This window comes from Prinia subflava, chromosome 3 (assembly GCF_021018805.1).
Source record: "Prinia subflava isolate CZ2003 ecotype Zambia chromosome 3, Cam_Psub_1.2, whole genome shotgun sequence".
In the NCBI taxonomy this organism is placed as follows: domain Eukaryota; kingdom Metazoa; phylum Chordata; class Aves; order Passeriformes; family Cisticolidae; genus Prinia; species Prinia subflava.
Window position 1 is genome coordinate 34,197,983 of NC_086249.1, and position 20,909 is coordinate 34,218,891.

The window sequence follows — 20,909 nt, forward strand, 5'->3', positions numbered from 1 at the left end:
TATTTTTTAAGACAAACTAACTCTTCAGTAGATTTTTTTTTCATTTTACATGAGCTTTTCTTTGGTTCCCTCAGCACAGGAGAAAACTGATTGGATAATCATATCTTTTATGATAATCATAATACTTTTCAATTTTAACCCAAAACTACTTATTCACCTAAAAAGGGTAAAATTATCGCAAACTAAATTTTATGCTTTTCACTGTCAAGTAATACATATAAAAGTATGAGATAGAGATAAATATGACTAAATAGCGGCATAGTGGAGCAATAGAAGGCTTTGGAGCAATTAGAAACAGTATTTGATCTTTTCTGAAAAGCTGTTTCTTCAATTAATCACACAGACTTTTGGGTAAAAACTCTTGTTGCTCTTTGGCAAAGATCTCTGTATAGCCTTATTTTATTACTCATATCTTACCTGCAAAAAATTAAATATACTGTAAAATCAACTGTCTGCATCCATTTCAGTTAGATGGGAGCAAACAGATGAAATTCATGGTAATTTTTTTTCCATGCAGTTTGCAGACTGGAACTAATAAACACTAAAATTTATTGCAAGAAATACACTGTAGTATTAATCTCTATTTTAGATTCTTTTTTTCAGAATGCCAATAATTTATTAGTAGTTTCAGGTAAGTTAACTACTACTGTAATTTTTATGGTGCCGCAAGTATAGCTCTTTTTCTCCATTTAATCATCCCAATTTCAGTCTTTTCTCCTCACCCATCAGTGGGTCTCAATTGAGCAACATGTCTTTTGCATCTGTTTAATAAAGTATTTGCTTGCAGCTGCTGGCTGCTGTTCAAAGTCTGAATCCTGAGGTATAGGGAAAGCCTTAATCTCTCTTTGGCTTCCACAGGATGTATATAGATGTTCCCTTTTATGACTGGTTGATGTGTAAAAGGGATGGTATTGCAGTGTTTGTAACACTGTTTGCAGTGTTTATAACATCCTGACCAGTCCTGTAATGCAATAAATGCTCTTTCCTTTGGATTTCTGAGGACTTGTGCATGGAGTCAGATGTTTTCAATATGCTCTCCAGGAATTTCAAGATAATTTGTTCCAGAATAAATGGCATGATTTTACTGGGTTTTTATTTTCTTTCTAGCTGTGTATAAGGAGTTGCACTTTACATTTGCATTTTGTTTTTTCAGTGTGAAGCTGTAAATTAGTCTCGGATGCCTTGCTGTTTGGGCATGGAGACTCATGAACTTCTGTAAACCTTTTGATGTTCTCTGTCTGTGATTAAAAGACTATAATAAATCTACCCACAAAGAAGATGTTAAAAAGCTGAAGCTGACAGCTCCTTAAGAACAGCCTTATCATCTCTCTAAAAATATGGGCTTGCATCAAACAGACAAATAGATTTTTTCTGTAATTTCCCAGATTACAGATTTTATATGGGGAACTTTACACAGTGCTGTACCAAACACTCTCACCTTCTCTCACAACACCTGATGGAGTTGGAAGATAAAATGCTTTTCCACATAAACTGGAATTCATTGTGATATCATAAAATTATGATAAAAACTGAGCAAACTCTCCAGCACTGTTAAATGGGTATGAGACATCTCTGGGTATGATGATGAATAAAGATAATTTGGGAAATGGTCTTTTTAACACTAGGTGTCGACTTAGAGGCCTAAATAGGGCCTTCCTTCTCATTTGTTCTGAAACTTCTTCAAAGCAACACCTTCAGAAAAGGTCAGAGGACAACCAGGGAAGTACAAGCCAGTCAGATTCTCTTTGGTCCCTGGAAATGTCATGCAGTGATGAGGGGTAGAAACTGTGGAGGATAGAACCGGGTATATAGGCATTGGAGAGAGGTTGAGGGGAAAATCCAGAGCGACATGGCCAGTGCCGTTCTGGCAAAGGGAGAGAGGAGATCGGGAGGCGTCAGGGAAGCGGCAGTAACCCTGAGCTGAATAGCTACAACTGCCTGGTGATCGCTTCTCAGGTGGAGAAGAGCGTTCAGAAACACAGGAAAGGGATGAAAGGGAAAGGTTTTCTAACTGGGGACCCAAAACCTTTCCCAAAACATTTCCCAAAGCATTCCCCATTTTTTCTAACATTTTAACAATAAGTTGAAATAAGGGAAAGAATTTGGCAACTGATAAATCCCCATTCATTTGAACAACATTTAACTTTCTCCCCGCATCGTCACAAAATGAATTCAAAATAAGAGAATCAGAATTTACATTTGGGAATTGCTTAAAAATCCAATGAACAAATCTTTTGAGCTCTCCCTTAGAAAACTTAACTTTTGCCAAAGCAAGGGCACCCACAACTTGGATATAAACATCTCTTTGAGGAGGGCTAAGCTTTAGCTGGCTTAGGTTATTTCCCATCCTCACCCTTCAATCCTGCACCCAGCAGCAAAACGAAAAAAGAAGGAAAGAAGATCCCAATATAAAATTCACAACAACTCACTCACTGCCTTCAGGCAATCGAACCCACTGGGTCAATGAAAAACTTCTGGGTGGGTGGTCAGCCCATTCAACTGGTGTCTGATGTTCTTGGAGGTCCCGGTCGATGCCCTTTGATAGCCCTCACTGGAACGTGAGGGGTTCTCCTTAGGGAAGTGGTCACACTGAGAGTGTCTGGTGTCTGGCTGCACAGGGCAGCTGGAGGTGCTTCTCCAGGGGCTCCCAGGCAGGGGCCCCACATTGGACACCACTTTTCGAGGCAGGCAGTGGTGGTCAGAGTGCTGCGATTTCCTGAGAAGCGATCTTAGAAGGACGTCCCAGAGGCACAGGCACATTCGCTGCGTGCTGAGTGATTTCAAGCTCTTTGGTGAAATCAGCTCTTCGGGATGACACTGAAGGAAGAGATGGAGCCTTTGTATAGAGTTCTGCAAGAGACTTTATTTCACTTCTTCAGAAGAGAACTCCCATCCCTCCAAAAGAGTCAGGGAGAATATGGGTTTATATAGGGAGGGCAGGAGGCGGGATAAAACATCTGAGCCAGTTGGCTGAGGGATTCAGGGGAGAACCAATCAACTGAGGGAGCAAGAGAAGGACCAATAGACAGGGGGATTAGGAGGGAAGCAAAGGGAAGGGCCGACGGGGTACGAAAGATTTACATAGCTGTTGTAAAGTCTCTTGGGGGTAGGACATTTTCTCACCATAACAGCGAGAGCTGTCTGCTAGGGTTTCTCCCTTAGGGGGTTGTGTTCATATTATGGTCTAGCTTGACTGCTCTCTTTCCAGGGGAGTGTGTTTATATTACTATCTGGCTTAACAGCCTCCCCACAGTGAGTCCTCTCAGAGCACATTTCTGGGTGCACGAAGAAAAAGAAAGTGACTGGTAGCAGTCAGCATGGATTTACCAAGGGTCAGTCATGCCTGGCCTGGTTTCCACTTAGGACTGTGTTGCAGGTTGATGGCAGAGCAGCCGATGATATTTTCACTGAGTTTAGCAAGGCATTCAAGGTTTTTCCATCATATTCTTGTATTCAAGATGGGATACTAAGTAAGAATGGGAAAAAGTCAGGTGGCTGTAGCCTGGATAGATTTATGGGTTTAGAGGGTGATTGAGTAATAACTCGTCCTTACCTGGAGCTTGGCAACAAGGGAAATACCAAAGCAATCTGCACTGGGAGCTGTCCCAAGGATGTGTTTAAAATCTTTAGTAGTGGGTGAGAGAAGGGAACAGAGGCCTTTTTCACCCAGTATGCAATGACATCAAATTAAGCCATCATTGCCACTTCAAGGAACCTGGAGGAATGGGCTGACTAGGACAACAGAAAATTAAGCAATGGCAAATGCAAAGCCATTTCTGTGGATCAAAGGATTCTTTGCAACAACACAGACTCAAAACTGCCCAAGGAGCAGGTCTGTGGGAAAGGCCCTGTGGGTCCTGGTGGACAGTGAGAGGGGCATGGGCCAGCAGCAAACTGCAGGAAAAGCAATGGCCAACAGTGGTCTGGGCTGTACAAACAGGAACAGAAAGAGAGAGCAAAGGCAGTCATTACTTTCACTGACTCAGCACTCATTAGACCACACCTGATTACTGCTCCCAGTTTAGTGTTCAACCCAATGGAAAAAGGACATTGATAAATGAACGAGTTCAGGTGAGGGCTCCGGGGTGTTTGGGAGCCTGGGCTTGTTAAGCCTGGAGCAGCAACAGCTTTGGGGGCACCTAACAGCAGACCTCAATGCCTAAGGAGAGCTCCTTGAGGGAATGGAGGTGGGCTTTTTACAGCAGGGAGAGAGGGTAAGAAACAAAGAGAAGTTGAAACAGCAGAGTTTCAGCCTGGCTATAAGGAGAAAAATCTTTCCTATGAGGATAGTCAGATATGCAGATTATGCAGTCTTTGGAGGTTCTCCAGACCCAGCTGGAGGATCACAAATCACAGAGTTGATCTGCTGTAAGCAGAAAACCAAACCAGTGGCCTCTTGAGGTCACTCCCAGTCTGAGCTATCCCATGGTCCTGTGACTTCTGTAGAATGAGAGCTACAGTCATGAGCTATGCCATGACATACTTAGTGAGGGATTTCCATGAGCTGTGCCATGATATGCATGGCTAAGGGATTTCCATAGGCATGATGACGTGCTGAGGGGGTGATAGGTTATTGGGCAGAGGCTGGATGACCCCAATGACTGCAATCAGCCAGGTGGGAGAGGGAGTTATGCTAAGGTGCCACGGTCCTGTTCTGTCTCTGCACAAATCTCTGTAGTCTCTCTCTTTCTTACTCTCTATATTCTTCATTTACATATAAATTGGCTGCCCCGCACACAGACCTCATTTATGATGGTAGTAACAGAATATTTGACTACATTCTCATATCCTCTTATAAATGTATAAACTGGCATTTCAAATCCTCCATGGCAGAGGATGAGAATATGATCACCTTGCAAACGAGTCAACAGGCTTGTTTATCTCTTCTCCCCAAAGCAGGAGCACCTCTTTTAGTAAGATTTGCACCTTTGACTGTGTCAGAGTATACCTGGGAACAGATGTACACAGTGCTATATATTTTATATTTTGCAGGTCTAGTGAATTTATCACTGGGAATCTAAAAGAATCTATAATCTGTTGTTCCAATAAGCCACATTATTTGTGAAACTGTTTGTGAACGATCCAGTTGAAATCAACAAGACTTACTTAATATTTTCATTCTTGATGTAAAATGCCACATACATGCTCACTTCCAAGGTCTTTTTTTTTATTGTTGTTATCATGTGGACTCCAACCCTCACTAAAGTCAAAATGCCAACAGCACACTCAGGGACTTGGAAGGATAAAGGCAGATTACAACTATATATATTTTTACCTCACATATAGTGAAAGTGTGCTGTGCAAGGCAGTTCACAGTGCACTAACTATCCTGGCCTCTGTTCCCTCTAACTTAAGTTACTACATCTTCTTTCAATTAGGCAGACTGGTGACCATCTATGCTCCTTTTTCTTCAACATCCTCTCTTTTCTATACATATGCCTCTCTTCAGCAACAGCCTCTCAGATATTATTTGATATGTGTGGGTTTATCCCAGTTCTGCTGCTCTGTGTGTTCATGTTGCCATGGGTATGGTTGTGCCAGAGTGATGCTAGGGCAGGGCTGATCTCACCAGCATGCTGGCAGTGAAGGGCAAAGTGGCTCTGCCAATCCTGAGAGGATCAATCGCGTCACTCGTGCACAAAAATTTTTGAACTGATTTGAAAACCTCATAAGGATGAAGGAATTTGCATATGTAAGTATTTGCCAATTATGGTCCTAGGTCACGAAGAAAGGGCAGGAAGCCTCAGGACACAGCTCAGGAAACTGAAGATACACAGATTCAGAAAATATCCTCTCTCCTTGGTAGCTTTGTTCTGATTCATCACTTTGTGTTTTAGTGCTTCAGTAAAAAATTATGGCCATTTTGCACATTTATTTGGTGAAGAATTCCTTTTTTTATGACTTTTGACTTGTTTGCTACAATTTTTTCTTCTGTCATATAATTTCTCACCAGCTTTCTTTTCTGTTCATATTTTCTTTCCATCTTTCTGAAGAGGATTTGTCCCCTACTCTTTTTATCAGAGGCTTTTATCATTTCCTTTGCTCATAGCTGGAATCTCTCAAAGTTTATCAATATCCCCATGTGGCCAAGTGCTTAGGAGTACATACAACTATCCAACTGCAATCTTAGCTATCCAACTGCAATCTTTCCTAGAGACATATAAAGAAGAATAATTACTTCTCTGGCCTTATAAATGATACCATAGTATAATAAGCTGAAAGACTGTCTTCTGCAGCAGAAATCAGAGTACATACTCATACTTAACATGTTTAATTTTTTATCTACTATCAACTTCAAAATTAATAAGTTATTAGTAATTTTGGAGCTCCCAGAACCCTCTGGGACTTTTTCCTTAAGATATAAGCATCTGCCTCATTAATGCCTTTATAATTTATTCATCATTCTTTAATGTTCTGTTAAATTCCTCTCTACTTTCAAAGTTAGAATTAAATATGTGTATGAACCATGTTCATTTCTGACTGAGTAGAGGCCCTCCAGGAACTGATGAATTCAACATTTAGCAGATGAATGACAGTCAGTCCCTTGCAGCAAGCTCAGTTATCAATTAGATTATGAATTTTGGAGGGGGGAAATTATCAGCTGTGTTTCTTTATTGTGATCTTCCATCACTGATGTCAAAGGCTGTTGCACATCTGGTGTCAGTGAACTGATACCAGGAATGCATGTTATCTTTTAGCTTCAGTAATGAACCTCATTCATGGTGTGGCAGGAGGTGCAGTAGGATCCATGCTGTTTGGAATCATTAAATCTGCTCGAGCTGGTAATAGAACAGATATTATTGTTCAACCATGACTTCTCAGGCTGGATAGGAAACATCCACTGACTCTCCAGCTCCTCTCTTAAGACAAAGGTAAGGGAACCTACCCAAGTAATAAAGTCTGAGATTGTTCTGATTTTATCAGGAAGTACTCCTGCACACAGGCTGAAGACAAACTCTCAGCTACTGCATGCTGAAGTTGGTGCCTCTGCCTGCCAAGGATGGGAAAACAGCAGCAGAAATGATGTAGAAACTGAAAGCCTCTGACTTCTGCATACCACAACAGCTCAGATTTCACAGGGACCAGTTAATCTTCCTTTTGCCCTTGTGTCTAGAGATCACAGTCAGTATCACCTCCAACGGTGAGGAGATATTGAGAAGGATGAGATATGGGGAGAGCCTTGACAGCATCCCCCTATGATCCATCTGCAGCTGCTGCAGGGAGAGCTGACACGACATCAGGGGCTGTCAGCACATGCTGCTAAAGAACAGTGGCAGGTTGCAGTTCCCCTGAGGAACAAGTTTCCCCTCTGGAGACAAGGGCATGCTGCCCTGCAGTGAGAGGGGACTGTAGAGATGAGAGGTCTGCCATCTCCAGGGATGTGATTTCTGAAGTGTTGAAAGAAAGCAATTGCTAACAATTTTCTGGAGAAACAGCATGTGAGTTATTGATTGATTCTTACTGTCAGGTAATCTGAGCACAAACTTTCTGTGAGGAAAGGCCAAAGTGTCAAATACACTTTTCATCATTTTCAAGAACATCTACATCAAACTGATGACAGGCAGAACTAGAGTCCCCTCACTTCATGTAATATATGCTTCCAAAGTTCAATAGCATTGTCATATAATTCAAGGGTTTGCTTCAATCACTATTCATAACTTCTGTTAGCACTGGAGTTGGGAAAATAATGAAAATATTATTCATAGAATGTATTAGTCCCCAAATTCCATGAATCTCATTGAATAGATTATTCAGCTATTATTATCTCTCTTCCCCCTTATTCCTCCTCCCTTTCCCCAGGGATTTTCAGATGATTACCCATAAGGAGGAGCAGGTGCAGATGCAGGTGTTGACCCAAGCTGGAGATGCTGCAGCTGTCCTGTATGACCCAGGTGCATGAATGGTGAACATCCAACACACAATGTGCATGGCTCCTTCATTTAATTTTATGTGTGGGACCCAGAAAGATATTTCTGCACAAAAGTTCAAAATTACACTGGATAGGCATAGATAACTCAATCACATCCTGAATATTTAAACAAATATACTTTCTTCAGTAGATTGTGTCCGAGGGATGGAGTGGCAGCAGCAGCAGCTTCTGCTTGTTGTCTGCAGCTAAACTGTACTCTTGTTGCTCCTCTGAAGGTGTCACAGAGGAGGGGACAGTGCTCTTCCAAATTTGTTGTAGCAGTACTGAAAGCTGTGCTCTCTCATAAATGGTATCTATTAAGATAATTTACAAGCTCAGGGATTAAAATTTGGGCTATTTGCAGTTATTTACATTAAAGCTGCATTCTTCATCCCCTCTAATGAAGGAAGATTTAGAAGGCTGCACTCTGCAGTCTCTTGTGGAAGTATCTATGGCCTTCACATGTTTGCAGCCAGGAAGATTTTTGCCACAGTGAATGCCCTGTCTGTACCTGCTGAAGGGTGGGAAAAGACCTGAGAGCCACGTGCACTTTATGGGGTAGAGGATGGGGTCTGATCAAAAGGGCTCTGATTTGAAACTACCAGTGTCAACCTGCCACAGGGCAGCTCTGTGGTCAGGTCCCAGTACTGTTTCTCTTCCTCATCTAGGCAGTCTAGGTGTCAGGAGATTTGGGTAGATGCTTCTTCACAGCACCTTGTACAAGACATACAGACAGTCGCACCAAGCTCTGCTCCCTCTCATGGCTCAAAGGTAAGGAAAGACAGCAGAGAAAGCCTTGAACTTATACAATTATCTTAATAGATACCATTTATAGGTGTAGTGCTCCCAGCCTGAGGACTCAGGAACCTACAGGAAGAAGGGGAAACCTTGTTTCTTACCTCCTTTTTAAATGACTGCTCACTTCATGGTGATCCCTGCAGGTGCTTGTAGTAGGTGCACAGGATGAACCTTGTCAGCTCACCAGTGAACTCTTCAGCCATGTCCGTCCCCACAGGGTAGAGTTTGGTGAAATGCTTCTTTCAGGCACAGCATGGGCAGAATTGCTCATCACATTCACTAATTTTAGCCAAAGAAAGGAGACAACTTGGCAATGCCTTTAGTGGCGAATGTCTGCAAAACAGGCTGTAAGCACAACCCCTGGAATAGCATCTATCTTTTTACCTCAGTACACTCTGGTTTACTTCATGCTCTGACTAAAACCTACCATGAAGCAAGTTTGAGCACCTCATGGTGTCTCTTCCTTCATGACAAGGGACAAGGGAATTAGGCTCACCATGGCTGCAAAGAGGACTAGAGGGCTGCATATGGGTGCAACAAGGAGAGTAAAACACCTGGCTGACCTGAATCTGATCATGTGTGTGAATGCAAAGCATCTTCTCAATCTCATCTTCCATCACAGGCAGAAGAGCAGAACCCGTGTGAACCAGTGGGGCTGCAAAGCTCAATATTTGTCTTGTAGAGCTCAGCACAAGGCACAGAATGAAGGAAACATTTCTGCCAGCATGTCTCTGCTGCTGTAGTTCAAATTGAGACTGTTGTAGTCTGTGGGTTTGAGACATAAATTTCTGCTTGCATGCAAGGCCTGCAAGGCCCAGACCATGGTCTTCCAGGGTGTCCCCCTGAGAAGCTCCTGGGAGGGAGCTTCAGGCATGTGCTGGTTCCATCCATTCTTGGCATGACATGATGGCTCTCTCCCTCTTCTAGCCTCACCCCAAGTTGTGAAACATCCTTGCAGCCTGGGACCTGCCTTCACACTGCTTGAGGATTGCCTGTGGCTCGAGGAACTCGGCTTTGCTGCTCCTGCCTAGTCCTGTGAGAGAGCTGAGGCAGCACGATGGCAGCCTGTACTCTTTCTTTTCCTGTAAGAGCTACTGCGTCCTCTGTCACACGAGGAAAACTGCTTAGCTCAAGAGGTTTTAAGCAAATCAGGATCAAAGCAATTTTGAGATTATTTTTAATGATGTATAATTAACTGGCAATCAGCAAACTGCACATGCAGGATCAATATCAGTAATTTGACAGAGAAACCACAGCACTAGATGGCTATGAAATATTAATAACCACCTACAAAATTCAAAATAGACTTTATATGTAATTCCCCAAAGCTCTAATCCCACAGTGTGCACAGCTTCGTGTTTCCACCTCCTCACAGGTCACATGGGCCACCAGCACCCTACCCTTCCCTAGGAATGGGGATTCCTCTACTCTCACAGCCTTCCTGTGACAAGTGGGTGCTGTCCAAGCCCACACCAGCAACAAAGACCCACCCTGAGCTCAGACACAGGCACTGAAGGTGTGCTACATATTTCCACTCCAGCATCCCACACTGTCATCCCACCAGAATAGGACTGCTTCTAGTTCGAAGGGATCTACAGTGATCACCCAGTCCTGCCTGACCACTTCAGGGCTGACCAAAAGTTAAACCATGTTATCAAGGTCATTATCCAAATGCCTCTTAAACACTGACAGGTTTGGAGCACTCACCACCTCTCCAGGAAGCCTGCTCCAGTGTTTGACCACCCACTTGGTAAAGACATGCTTCCTAATGTTCAGTATGAAGCTCTTCTGGGCAGCTTTGAATCATTTCCAAACACCCCACTGCTGTATACCAGGGAGAAGAGCTCAGCACCTCCCTCTCCGTCCCCTCCTCAGGAAGCTGTGGAGAGCAATGAAGTTGCCTCTCAGAGCCCTCTCCTCCGACTAGACAAGCCCCAAGTCCTGAGCTGCTCCTCACAGGCCATTCCTTGCAGCCCTTTCACCTGCCCTGTTGCCCTCCTTTAGATGTGTTCAGGTGCTTTCACATCCTCATAAATTGTGGGCATGGATTTGCACACTGTCCTTGAGGTAAGGCTGCACCAGTGCTGAGCACAGGGGGACAATCCCATCTTCTGTCTGGCTGGACATGGACTCACTGCTGGCTCACACTGAGCTGCTGCCCACCAGCACCAAGGGCCCCTCTCCAAAGAGTTCTTCTGACACTCCTCTCCCGGTTCATTCATGTGTCTGGCACTACTTTGTCCTAGGTGAAGGAACCAGCATTTAGACTTGTTAAAAATTTCATCCCATTAATCATAATCCAATGCTCCAATCTATCTAGATCCCTCTGCAGGGCCTCCTGTCCCCCAAGAGGGTCAGCACCACCTCCCAGTTTGGTATTATCAGCAAACTCGCCAATGGTGCATTCACCTCCTGCATCCAGATCATTACAAATGTACTGAACAGAACTCGCTCTAGAACTGAGCCCTGAAGGAGCAATGCTGGTGACCCATGGCCAGCCAGATGTAACCCCATTCACCAGAACAGTTTGAGCTCTGCCCTTCAGCCAGTTCTTCACGCAGCACACCAGGAACCCACTCATCCCACAGCTGGGCAGCTTGTCCAGAAGGGTGCTGTGGTGGACAGTATCAAAAGCTACACTAAAATCCAGAAAAACTACATCCACTGCCTTCCCTTCATCTGCCAGGCTTCTCTGTGTCCTTTTCTGCCATCCATCCTCACTGGCATAGAGACCTGCCTTGCCTCTCTGCCTTTTCCTCATACCCAACCTGACCAAGGCATTGTTGTCCACAGCCATGTTGTGCCATCCTTTCCATGTCTTTACTTGCTGGTCCTGTTTCTTCTTTTCCTTTTTGGCAAAGAATTCAGTCATAACCATATAAAGGTCTCCCAGGCTGGACTGAGCTTAATATGTCACACCCCTGGAAGTCATCCAAAAATACTTACAGTCTTCCAGATTTCACAGAAAACTAGGTAATGTTCTGCCCATTTTTGCCCAGATGATCCTCTTTGAAGTTGTAGAAGAAATTCGAAATGCTCTTGAAAAAGTATTCTGTCACAGTCAGAGACCAGAGACATAGGGCCAGAAAAGCACTATCAAGATTTGGCAAGCTCAGTCAGTTCCTGTGTTTTCTCTTCTATTGAACTCTTAAAGGGAGGTCTTTTAACTCTCATTCCTTCAGACCAGGCTTATTTTCAGAGGGTATTTTTGTAATGTGTGTCTGTATGTTGTGAATGTTTGTGTGTGTGTGTCTGCTTTCCTGTAACGACTGCTGTAGATGTAGTGTTCAAGAACCAGGATTACCATTCAGTCATATACTACAAGGCATTTGACTGCAAAGAAACACAGTCTGCATTTCTCATCAATACTTTCTAGTATGTTTTCTTAGTCTTATTCCCAACCCTGTGCCTTAATATACTTTTTCTTTTTCATTAATTTTTCAAGCAAATTCCCAAATGCAAATGATTAGGATGAAATTGAATTACGCAGCAACGGTAAGCTGAAGATAAGAATAGTCCTTAGTTTGTCATTTATAAGACATGAGGAACTTTTTTTAAGTGGTACCGAGTGAATGGTCAATTCTCAATTAACAGTGGTAGGAGAAAATGCTGAGTTTTGCCATATGGCTTGATTTGTATAAATGGGTCATGGAATGGCCTTTCTGAAGGTCTCTGCACCAAAGGTGTTAGCTTCACAGCCGAGTGCTCTTCCTCCAGTTTCCAGTCAAGCAGAAGACAATTCAAAAGACAGTTTTTGAGTTTATCCTATTTTTGGATGGTGTCGCACAGTTTGACACATTTTGTATTTAATGGGGATGGCTATCTCCTCTTTGTGTCAGTGAACACGGTGTGATGTATGTGGCCTCCTGCAGCAGATGTGTGACTAAATCCCATGTGCATTGTCACTGACTGGGCAGGCAGCACTGGAGATGGCTGCTGCTGCCTTTTATTATCAGCTGCACTGGGTAAGTTTTGTGAAGCATGTTCACACTGCAGCTGAGACATCTACCTACCTTCACCTCCCTTTTTATTTCCACCTACTTGACTGTCCTTTCTGAAAGACCTCCAGCCCTTATCCCATTCCTGCTCCTGGAAAACGTTCATTATCTATGGATAGTTTGGAAGCAGCATAGCAAATGCTGAGCAGCACATGGGTGCCTCAAAGGTGGCAAAGGTACTGTGGTTACGGAGAGTCACAGAATTGTTTAGGTTGAAAAAGACCTTCAAAATTATTGAGTCCAACCATTAACCCGGCACTGCCAGGTCCACCACAAAACCAAGTCCCCAAGCACCACATCTATGTGTCTTTTAAATACCTCCTGGGATGATGACTCCACCGCTTCTTTGAGCAGTCTGTTTCAGACTCACAACCCTCTCCATGAAGAATTTTTCCCTAGTATCTAATCAAAACCTCCCCCGGAGCAACCTGAGGCTGTTTCCCCTTCTCCCGTCACTTTGTAGCCTGAGAAAAGTGACCAACCCTCACCTGCTCCCTCCTTTCAGGAATGGTAGAGAGCAGTAAGGTCCCCCTGAGCCTCCTTTTCTCCAGGATAAAAACCCCCAGCTCCCTCAGCTGCTCCTCACAGCACTTGTGCTCCAGACCCTTCCCCAGCTCCGCTGCCCTTCTCTGGACACGCTCCAGCCCCTCAAGGTCTTTCTTGCAGTGAGGGCCAGAACTGAGCACAGCATTGGAGGAGTGGCCTCAGCAGTGCCCAGCACAGGGGGACGGTCACTGCCCTGCTCCTGCTGCCCACACCATGGCTGAGCCAGGCCAGGATGCCATCGGCCTTCTTGGCCCCCTGGGCACAGCCTGGGTCATGTTCAGCTGTGCTGACCAGCACCCCCAGGGCCTTTTCCACCAGGCAGCTTTGCAGGCACTGCCCCCAGCCTGTAGCACTTCCTGGAGTGATTGTGATCACAGTGCAGGATCTGGCACTTGGCCTTGCTGAACCTCATACAACTGGCCCTGGCTCTTTGATTCAGCATGTCCAGATCCCTCTGCAGGGCCTCCCTGCCTCCAGCAGATCAACATTCCTGCCAAACTTCGTGTCATTTACACATTTACTGGGTGTGCACTTGATCTCCTCATCTAGACCATTAGTACAGGTATAAAAGCTCACACTCCACCCTCCTGCCCCCAGAACCTAGGCCCCTTTGCCTCCTTCTCCTCTTCCTTTATAATGATCTTCTTCAGCTATGATAGTCTGGTGTCATTCCTTTCCTGAACAGAAGCCCATTATTTCATGCAGTCAGACACAGCTCAGGCAAGAAAGAGAGTTTCAGTTATTATTCATTTTTCCTTTCTTCCACTGCAGCAGGAAAATCCTATCAAAAGAAAGTTGATTATTTAAATGCCTCCTCCATTTGAATTGCTCATTCAGGGCTGCTTCTTACACCTCAGTCACCCTGAGGTTTTTCCTGCTTTAAGCAAGCCTGTCATGATTTTATATTATTTACCAAATAATGCTGCTGCTGGCTGTGAATTTATTAAAGAGGTACTGAAGACAAAGCAGCCTCTGTATTACAATACAATTTTGTCTGCACTGACTTGAAAATGTATTGTGCTGAAGATAATCACATGGAGGGCAATTAGAGAAACTGAAGAGGATCAAACAGAGTAATAGGGACATAAAAAGAAACCTGCATTCTCTATACACTACTCCCCATGCATATGAATGCTTCCTTTTTATCTTATTTTTAAAGACGTTTCAAATTACACAGTAATTACAAATTCAAAAGGATTTTTTCACACAAAGTTATTGCATCTTAGCCACTTTCCTGAGTAATATTGGAGCAGATTCCCAAGGCTTGCAAGTTAAGTTATCCATCTCTGCAAACACAGGATAAGTTTGTACGTGATATGGTATAGTTCTTTCTGGACTCAGGCCTTGATCCTGAGACTTCTGCATGGATCAGAAGAGATGATCAGTGTGGCTTCTTCTGGTTCTATTTTCTACAACAAGATATAAATGATATCTTGGGCAGAAAGTTGATTGATCTGAATATTACTAAAGTGTCATTGCAATTTAAATCACTAGTCAACTGACTGAGAGTGCAGTGAAGTGTCAGGATAATTACGTAAGTTAGTTATCACTTACAGCTGCCCTAGAAGATTTGTCCTACCACCTAGGATGAAAAATCAGTGCTGGTGATTATGGTATGACTTTGGGAGGTGCAAAAAGATGGACTGGTGCCCAAGGAATGTATGTAGTGGCAGCTGCAAAAACGCAGCGTGAGGAAAGGTGATAAATAGGCACAGGAAGAGCCTTCAGTTTAGATCTGAATCAATTCCACTTAAAACCTGTAGGCAACTAGGGAAGTCTGTGGAGCCCACAGAACTGCATTACCTTGGAAAACTTGCATATGGAGACTTCCAAGGGTGCATGTCTATGTCTTCTTGGAATTTGGTACAACAGGATGATCAGAGCAGAGAGCCAATCACAGAAACCATTTCATTGCCTCTTCAAGGAGAACAAAAATCACCTTGAAATGAGAGTTTTCCATTTGCACCATTGGGTCAAAGCCCGTTTATCTTGTGCACTGAGGGCAAGTGAAAGGGAGCAGGGCTGCCCATGTGCCCTATCCAGAGCTAGCTCATACATGCTAGAGGTGCCAGTGGAGAGGGGAAGGTAGTAACTGAGATTTGAGAGTTCCCTAGCCATCCCATTAAAATCATCCCTGTGTACTGCATTTGTAGTTAAATTCTTCCAAGATGTTCTGGAAAATGCTGCTATATGTTTTCTTTGAAGCTTCTAGCAGACAGCTGTTCTGTTTGTGTGAGGATTTACAAGAAATATTTTCTCACTATTATGCTGCTGTTCAGCACAATATTTACCAATTAAAAGTCATCATAACAAAATGCCAATATTGCACCTTGCAACTTTCACCTTGCTTTTTTGTCAGCAAAGTCAATGCATAACTAGAGCCTCTTCGAGCTCACATCAAGTCTTGAGACTTACTCCCATGGTCTCTGAGGTGCCTAAAAAGTTGAATTAGGCCCTTGGTTTTTTTTTCCTTTCTCATTCTCAATCAGAGTCAAGGATCAACTTGAGTATTGTATTCCATGAAATTGAAATGCCAAGAAGTTTCTGTTCAGGAAGTGTCTCTCCCTGTCTATTTGTGGAAGCACATTTATGTGTCATATATGCCTATTTATAGACTTCATCATTAACAGAAAATAATATTGCAAGAGAGAGAAGCCATTGTTTATTATACCTGTGTACCATGTACCCTAGACAAATTAATCATCTAAACAAGCAAAAACTTGAATGGGGTGCTTACATTGATTTCACAAATGGGTGTCTATGATCCATTTTGAATGATGATTATGTTTTTGTACTTTGGATCACATGAAAAATGGATATCCTTTGTATCTTCTCTGATAAAGGACAATGTCTCTTGAAAGGTCATGGGACTATACAGAACATGATTCTATGCCCATAGTAAACAGTACAGGCAGGATGAAGAGCCTTCCCTGTGTTCAACTCCTGTGAAGGGGGTGTCCCACCAGCTGCTGTGGCCCACAATGCCTTTACAAGCAACAGAGATAGCTTCTGTTTGGCTGGTGAAAACACCTCTTTTACACTTCTATGAAATAAAGTGTATAAAAGAAAAAAATAGAAGAAAGATAAAGAGAAACCCTAACTTTCTATTTTCATTTCTGTTCTACTGATTCATGTCACCGTGTTTGTAATATTTCTTCCATTGCTAGGAACCGGCTCTAACTGCTTGGCTACTTCTTGAGAGTAATGATCAAACCAGCAGATGTGCTTGCACAAGAGACACATTTGGTGTCTTCATTCACTGAAAATGTCTCTGTTGGTCTGGATATACACTTCTATGCATCACAGCCTTCTGGGAAGAACTGAGTTTGAAGACATGAAAGTCTTGTGATATATTGATACCACCAGTCATTAGTTAGGAAGACATTTTTCTGTTTAAAGTGGGGGATCAGAAACATGTCGCAAGCTTTTTCCAGCTTATGCTCTTTATGCAGGGTCTTAGTCAGTGTGGTTTAATTTACAGGTCTCTGGGTTTCCCTTATCATCACAAATTGTTTATATTTAAGCTGTAAAGAACAAATTGGAAAATGTATCTTTTGTCACAGAAATCTTGACAGTGGGCAGGCAATTGCACAGCAAGAATCCTTTCTGACAGCCTGATACTGCCACTTCACTTTACCATGAGTTGCCTTCTATTTTATATGTGGTTAATTTCTTTGAGACAGAGCCTTTTGTTTTTATACAGTACCTAACAAAATGAGGTGAGGGTCACACTGAAGACAGAGGCACTATACCATGCTCTGATTGGAGAAAGGGGAAAGAAAATTAATTGGCACTGCTTTGCTGAGATTGCATCTGTCTGACTTCCCAATGACTCACTTCATTAAGAAATGAGACACTATGAATACATACACACTTGGATTACTAGAGGATGGGTTAGCAGCTAGGTATGTACCAAAGATTCCTCCTGGCTCTGGATCATAGCAGCTGAGCCTGATTTATTATCACTAAGCCAGATGCCAAGAGATGATTCTGATATACTGGGAGCTGGAGACATGCAGAGGAGTGAAGAAATAGTATAATGCTTCTCAAGATATGTTGTGTGTGAATGTATTTGTGGGTTGGCTTTGTACATTCTGGTTGCAGAGAGGTATCTCTATTGACATAAAATATTCAGGGCAGAATTGGACACTTGAAAGATTACTCCGTGTTTTAAAAGAAAGCAGCAGAGAATCAGTAGGGAAAGCATTTGATTTTTTTTCCTCTCTCCCTCTCTATATGACAGAAGTGTGATCTGTGCACAGCTGTTATATCTCAAGGAAAAGCTTTTACAAGATCACTTAACTGGCCAGTGGTCGACCCTTGTCCCTGGTGATACTGTTGGCAGGGGACAGTGGTTGACCACTGTCTTCAGCCTTTCCTGGTGGACTTGCTTATCTGGCAAGGCTCTTGGACCCCACTACTTTAGAAAACAAGACTCCTCAGCTAACTCAGGGCATACATTAACAGTCCAACTGATGTGTGTCTTCTGTGTTGTCTCCTATTCTGTGTTCTCTGTCCTAATGCTAAGAAAGAAATACAGTGATCAAATGCCTGAGACACTGCAAAAGTAAGCTGGAAAAAAGTCATAAAAATAGCAGAAATTTCTCTTTTTCTCTATCACTTTGTCCTGAAGTCAATGCAGGGTGTTCACAACCACATCCTTCCATTTGTGATGTCTGACACAGTCATTAATCACAGCTCAAACGAAAACTACAAACAAATAAAAATAAACCCAAAACACAAAGATCCACGGGGGTTTTCTCCTGTGATTTCTAAAGCCTTGCCAACACCCTGTGCAGTTCTGCCATCTGCACTGTAGATTGTGTGTGTCTGTGTGTGTCACCAAGCCAATTACAGGGCAAATGTACATCATCAGTCATGCCACTGAAAAAGGAAGAATTAATGCACACCTGCAGCATATTCTGAGTTAGGCAAGTAAAACCCTGAACACAACAAAATGGTGGTGAAAATGTTGATCAGTAATTTCGTGGAAATGTGACTTACATGCCAAATTCATCTGGCAACTAGCATCACCCTTCCTCTCAGGAAGGAAGGCTTCAGAGTATTTTTCAGATTTGATTAATAATTTATTTGGCATCTGGAAGTCACAGCAAAACAGCTCATATGGAAAGGGAGGGTGTAAATTGTCTGCCTCTGCCAGGCACTACTTGGTTATTATTCACAGCTAGAATACTATCTGTAGAATATTTGTGTATTTAAAATTTTAAAGAGCAGCTCTGGCACTTGGGTTGATTTCAGCATTCTCCAGGCTGTGTCTATACTACAGATATTGTCATCTGGAAGACGTGCTCTCATTGCCAACTGAACCAGCCAGAAGAGGATTTTAATATGTGAGGAAGCAGGCACTAGAGTAAGGGCAGATTATTGTGAGCTTAGTGCATTTTGAATGAAGGATGTCATCCATGGAAGACAAGGGGAACCCTTCCAAGCTGAGCTGCAGTGCACAGGCTGCCTACTGGAAACAGGGCATTGCTGGAGCTCAGGCCAGAGTACATTTAATGGAAGAAAGTTGCTTATAGATTTTACAGCTGTACACGTGATGTATTGCTGTCTTTCTGCGTTTATCATTCAGTGATGACCTCAAGGAGGTTATGACAGCTCTTCTGGTTGTCTTCTAGGAATTCACCTGATAGTATAACACAGTATTTTAACCTACTTACAGTGGCATGCTACTGACTTGCTGTACGCTATCTGCAGTATTTCTGCTCAGAGTTGTAATTCTGTTTACCATCTGTGGGAGACCTAAGTGTTAATAGTTAATGACTCCAACAATGGGCCATGGAGGAGGCAGCAGGTGCTTTGCCGAGGCCAGGTTTGCACCTTCCTGAAACTGAAACCCAAGGAGGAGGGGAGAGCTTTTTTTTTTGGTGGCAAAATCTCTGGTCCAAATAGGACAGAGGAGGCGGAACAGCCACCACCAGAGGCTACAAGCTGGGTTTTGAACCAGATAAGGGAAGAGGCCAGTAAGAAACAGATCCAGTGGAGGATGGATAGTGCTTTTTGTCATGCAAATGACACAAAATTACAATTACACAGCTGACTTAGTTCAAAAACTTCCCTCTGTGCCCCTGAGAAGGTATTGGGACATTCACATGCAGGCCTGACAGTGTTCATCCCTTCTGGTGAAGCATAACTGGCTCAACTACACTGACATGAGTCAGCTGTCACACCTTAGAAAGTGTCATAAACCATCAAAGATCCTCAAAATGCCCCCAGACTCATTTCTAGGGTCTTCCACTGGAACTGAGCATGACCCACAGCATTGCAAAAGTGTTAAACTGCCCACCCACCCTTTCCAGGAGAGGTACCTTATCATTCCCACCTGAACATATATTAACCCATCAAACTTTGTGATTCCCAGGCTTCCCCCACTTCCAATGGATCAAGACTGGGACCAGCACCAAAGGATATTGAAATCGCAATAATGAAGCCTCATCACTGAATCCACAGGATATCTTTCTGCTCTTATCCCTCCTTTCTCTTTCTTTTTTTTTCCTCATATATGTTCTTAAGCAATATCTTTATTCTTTTATATTGCAATATTAGTATAGATAATATTCAAAATGGCTACATGAGTCCTTTCCATTGCAATCAAATTGTTTTAAAATAAACCCTACACATATATATATATTTCTAAGCACCAATCATTCAGTGTTGTTTCACTCTAATTTGCCCCAGGGAAGAACCTGAGTTACCCTCTCTTTTGGGGGCAGGTGGCAACACCAAACACAGGTACTTATGAGCTTCTAGAAGGTCTCACTTTCTTATCAAGAGGTTTTTAGTAGAAGAGGACATTTAATCAACTGAAAAGGGAAAGAAAAACACTGAATGCTGAGTCATATTCAAGCTACAATAATTTTTTTCCCTTTTTAAGAGATTGAAGTTGCTGTAGCTAAAAAGCTTTATCTGCCTGTGCTCATTCTTGGCTTTCATAACCACAACATTCAGAGTGCCTAAGCCTGTATGCCTAAATCTGCAACTTGACCTACAACAGTAGCAGGAACCAAACATTCTCTTCTGTTTACTTGACCCTGTCATGTGCATTATACTCTCATTATTTTTCTGAACCACTTTCAGGGGATAGCATCCACCGTGTCTAATCCAGACCAGCTTTCCTCTGAGTTACATTCTGCACATATGCAGTCCAAGATACTGAAGAACAATTTGGCTGGGGTAGGGGGATGGACTGGATGACCTCCTAAATTCCCTGTGAAGATTTGATGTGCAGGGGTGGTGGCTGGGGACAGTGCTGATCTGAATAAACACAAAGTGTCCAGACAGGGCTATGCTGTACCTTGCAGTGGCAGTCTTCAGGATGTGAACCACAGATACTTAAACAAGCATCTGGACCCTGGGCAGTACCCCAGAAGCAAAGATGACAAAGATAAGAAAGGAAGCAAGCAGGAGGTGAGCAGTGAGTTTGTGGCAGAGTCAAGATTTACTGAGCAATCTGATTGCTGTTCCTTTACCCACCGTGCCGCTCCTGGCTGATTTGACAGCCGAAATGAAATTGCTGGTGAGAAAAGCAATGCAAGCATGCACAATGTGCTGTGATTAGAAAGGGCACTGCTGGAGAGAGGAGCATCAGATCAGCCAAGCAGAAGTTTCCTGTGTATTCCCTCTGCCTTTTCTCCTGA